This window comes from Ornithodoros turicata, chromosome 2 (genome assembly GCF_037126465.1).
Source record: "Ornithodoros turicata isolate Travis chromosome 2, ASM3712646v1, whole genome shotgun sequence".
NCBI lineage: Eukaryota > Metazoa > Arthropoda > Arachnida > Ixodida > Argasidae > Ornithodoros > Ornithodoros turicata.
The window spans coordinates 132,678,756-132,683,501 of record NC_088202.1 but is presented as its reverse complement, the minus strand read 5'-3'; the positions used below and the strand labels follow the sequence as shown (position 1 = coordinate 132,683,501).

The window sequence follows — 4,746 nt, the reverse complement described above, 5'->3', positions numbered from 1 at the left end:
TTGCAGCTAGTGTTAAGTTGTCCTTATTAATGCCAAAAACAAACTCGTAGAGAGTAGCTTTTAATTCTCGTTTCCTTTTTGTCTTTTTGTTATTATCAGTATTCTTACATTTGCTGCTTTTCATCGCAGGTCTGCCACCGAGAATACAACTATTTGTGCCAGAGTACAAACAAGCAAGTTCTCCAGCCCATTCGGTAAGCGAATGTCATTTTCGAGAATATTCATTACATGCTCCAGTGTCGCATAGAACGGCAGCTACTGGTCGTTGACATGACATCACAATCAGTCCGAAGGTGCACAAACAGAAAACGGAAATAGAGATCCGCATTCACAAAAGCGGATAAAACTCTTTTGCCGAATGTGCAATATACGAAATACTACATCAGCGTGAACACTGCGGCGAAACATCCCATTACATCATCATTACTTATTTGTTGTTGTTGTTGTTGTTGTTGTAATGAAATGTTCAGCTGGTGCCAGCTGGAAACCTATAACTGGCTCAATTGAACGCATTGTTATAGTTATAACTGAACCGATAGGATTATCACAAATTGCCGCATGCCAGACAGTTGTAACAAGATTGTCGGGCAAGAATGGAAACTTATGCAGCGTCAACGCAGGTCCGGAAAGGACGCGCTTTACTTGATACAGGAAGGGAGTTGCCTCAGCACAGAAGACGCCGATATTTCGAACAGAGACTGTTCTTCTTCTGGGCCCAGAAGAAGAACAGTCTCTGTTCGAAATATCGGCGGCTTCTGTCCTGCACTCTTAAATTTATAACACCCTTTAGGGTGTAATCCGGGTGTAACTGGGGTGTAAACTAATTTTTACTCCCAAATTACACCAGCTCGAAGAAACATGCTGGGATGAGGGGTGTTAAATGGGTGTAGTAATAACGTAACACCTTATTTACAACGTCCACTGAGCTCGGGTGTAAAAGAGGCGTAATATGGGTGTACCGGGCATAGAGCTTTTACATGAACTGTATTTCTTTTGAAAGCACAATGATATGCTTCATGTTACCTACAGATGCATACAATAGGGCACCTCAGCAGAAATGTTGAGTCTATATTCTAAATCCTGTGACGAACATGTGCCGGTTAAAAAAGTTCCCTCAGAAATTACAGCCGGTACACAGCCGTAACCGTCTGGAAGCAGCCGTAGCAGCTATCAAATAGCAAGCTCAACGATCCCTATCGACAAATATGTGTGCCCCGCTGAATAATATGTGTGCCTCCTGAGCCGTATACTCGTGTGCTTGTCGAATAATCCGTGTGCCGGCTGAATATGTGTGCCTTCGCTGGAGCGTACTACGTTGTTCCGCGCTCCGCCCGTGAGGAGTGACGTGGCACCGCGTATTCTACCGCAGTGCATTCGTCGCTGCGTTCGTGCCTGTTATGTGCGCTGCAACCTCGCCTTTGAAAGGACGACGACAACCTTGCTTTCTAATTACAAGTTTAATGTTTGCTTAAGGTAAGTCAACCTGGCTGTGATGCAACGTACGACGCCTGCGTTTTACTTGTGTTTAACAATCGTTCTGTTGCAGACGATGGACACGTTGCAAATGGCAGGAGTGGATCGGCTACATCGGTGAAGCGACGATTTATATTACAAGAGAGGCTAATTGTATTCTTTCGTTACAGGTGAACGTGGGACTGTATCGACTGCAAGGACGTGAGTTACAAAAAGCTGTAATATTCTAGCATTAACGTTTGAACAATACCAGCGTGATATTCACTTCGGTTTCTTTACAGGTAGTGTGTCCTGTCTCAACGGTCACACATATGCGTGCAAAACTGCAACTGCAACTGCTTCTCACATCGAAGAGGGGTCTGGTGCCACATGCTCGGACAATTATTCGTCGGCCATTTCGTTTGGGGAACTGTCGTGTTCGTCACTAAGGATGGCCTTGGTTGAGCTTTGCAGTGCCAGCCTGGTGCATCGGAGGGGTTGTGTCCATTCAACGTGTGCTTCATATGTGTGTGTTGGGATTAGTGAACCGTGTATGCTCTCCATTCAGCCAACGATGATGTACTGGATGAAATTTAAAGGTATGTGCACGCCAATAAAATTTGGTGTTTCAAGTTCAATGTCCTTGGTGGATTTTTCCCCTATTTTCTTTTTCTTTTTCTTTTTTTCCCCGAAGCCTGGAGATCATTTTCTGTTAGAGAACTTGAAAGGCATAATGTGTCTCGCGTATTAGTTGGTACAAGTATTCCTTCATTACGTCCGGTACACTGTGGCTCCCGACGTCAGCAGCGATGTCGTACCAGTTGTCTCAGGGGGCACAGGGCACCTACAGCTTTCGCAGGCTTCCTCTTGAAGTCATCTGGTGCACTTTTTGTGAAATGTACCAGTTGATCAGGCGGCACCTATCCCTCAAAGGGTTTAGAATGTACATTGTACCTATTTGAGACGTACGTGTCTTAAGTTTGGGTTTCGGGCTTTCACAGCATTCTGCAGCTTCTGTGAAGAGTCGTTGCAAGTAGTAAGCAGCAGGCAGGTCGGGAAAAATCTGCTGTGCCAGTTTATTACTCACTGCCTGCAGCATGCCGCAGCAAGCAGCGAAACCATGAAACCCAAATGACAGACAGTATGTCGCCAGCAGTACATGTCCAGCTCAATATGCCTTTTTTTTTTTTCAGAGCATTCAAGAAAACCTGTGAAGCGAAAAAGCCGCTGCTCCTTGCTCGCTCTTTCGCTGCTCCTTGAGGGCACATTAAGCTTTGGCACACTTTGATATACTGAATTATGTATGAGTAATTCAACTCCTCATTTATTGGACTGCGTACATGTACATAGATTCACAGTTTCTGGCTGCTGGCATTTGTGAGAACTATAGCATCTATCTCTCAAGTAGCACATGTATTACTTGACAACACCTTTTTGAAGGGTGTAATATTACCAGGGGTGTTAAATTACACCCTAAAGGGAGTGAGTTATAGCACTTTTGGATTACACCCTAAAGGATGTTTTTGAAGTATCAAATTACACCCTTTTTTGAGGTTGTAGTCGGTTGAAAAGGGTGTTATATTACACCCTAAAGGGAGTGAGTTATCGCACTTTGGGATTACACCCTTATTACACCCTAAAGGGTGTAAAAAAAATTAAGAGTGTGAGGCAACTCCCTTCCTACATTCTACCGGTTCGCTGGATTTCTACCCATCTACGTTCACTTGATACAGATAGGGGAAACAAAGGTCTCGCTTTTGGGGGCTTGTACAAGTAAATATATGGACCTCAGCATGCAATATGTAGATACCTAGAGCTGCGTGTATCGTAATCAGAAAGCGCTACGTTGTGCCTAAGTAATGGTCTGCAGAGCATCGTATAATTTGTTTTCGAAGTGCAGTTTGGGGCACTACGATATTTGGAAAGCTACACTATACGGGTATACGGGGTGCTTCAGCTAATGCAAAAAAAGAAAATAAATGATAATAATACCGTATTAAATCCCCTGCTTGCCTGAACATTATGGTGTCAAGTGTCAAGTATACTGTCCCTCGGGGGAGGTTTTCCAATTACTTCTGCGCACCTCCATCAAATTCCATGCGCGAGAAAGTGAATTTATCCCAATAGAGTGTTAAATTGCCCAATTCCCTACGCCACTGTCACGTGATCTGCCCACTGGTGGGCAAAACAAGCCTACGTGGTCAAATATGCGAGAACACGCGAATAGTTCCACAGGTGGCCGGCACCCATCACTATGACGCTTCAGTCACTGCAATGTTTACGTAACACGGGGAGCTCTATTAATCCGCCAAAATTCGCCAAGTTAAGCTCACATGTTTTTTTATATATATATATGTTTTTTACGGAACACGATCTATTGGAAAAATTCAATTTGTCGCGAATTAAATTTGATAAAAGTGCAAAGAATCCATGGCAAAATCTCTCCCGCAATAAATAGCTGTGACCCCATAGCGTTTAGAAATAGTAATATTTCAATACGATTTTTTTTTCACTTTAGGTGAAACATCCTGTAGAATAGAATAGAATAGAATAGAAATAGAAAGAAAAAAATGAAAACGTATGTCGCACTCGCACCAGCTGTTACAGGACGCTTGACATGTGGAAGCACTGAATGAATTAAAAGATTATGTCAGCACGTATATTATATTAGCCTTTATATTATCACGAACCCAAGACGCCTGTGGATTCCGTTTCAGAAAATAAGTGAATAACTCTTCAACTTCACAGTCCACTTTTTCTCGGACCAGGGTACATATTTCCGTCCACAAAATTTATGCAATTATGGGTGCTGCAATTTGTGAATTCATCGTTTTGTTTCGTGGTAGCCGTTACGCATACTAGCGTGTTTGTGCGGAAAGTAGAGGCAGTACCCATACGGAATACTATGCTCGCGTACAGAAATGCAATACGGGGCTCGATAGCGCTTTCTTTATTTTAGAAGCTCTTCGGTTACGAGTTTATACGCCCGTCACAGACGTAGTTAGAAGATCACATTTTCTAGCATGAATCATAGAAACCAAAGCCAAGATAAGTTCAGTTTGTTCTGATCACTAAACTGAGATCACTTTGCTCTTGTATACCTTCACTTATGCTCAAAGACAGGAGCACCAAACGAAATCGTCAAGTTTTATTTTAACTGTAGCACTAGTATCAATCACAGCTTCTAGGGAGACAAGCATATTTTCCTTTCTCTCGCGTTGATTTACTGGCAGTTATATGTATTGAAGATGTATTACACCGTAGTGAGTAACTGCAAACTAATTCTGTGTTCAT

The 4,746-nt window shown here is 42.9% G+C and overlaps 1 long non-coding RNA gene across 1 annotated transcript; it reads left to right on the top strand.

Moving 5' to 3' along the window:
• Nucleotides 1-1,226: 1,226 nt before the first annotated feature.
• LOC135384061 (uncharacterized) lies at nucleotides 1,227-3,018 on the top strand. Its single transcript, XR_010420225.1, has 4 exons — nucleotides 1,227-1,473; nucleotides 1,547-1,674; nucleotides 1,755-2,051; nucleotides 2,646-3,018. It is a non-coding gene; the product is annotated as an uncharacterized LOC135384061 (long non-coding RNA).
• The last annotated feature ends 1,728 nt before the right edge of the window (nucleotides 3,019-4,746 follow it).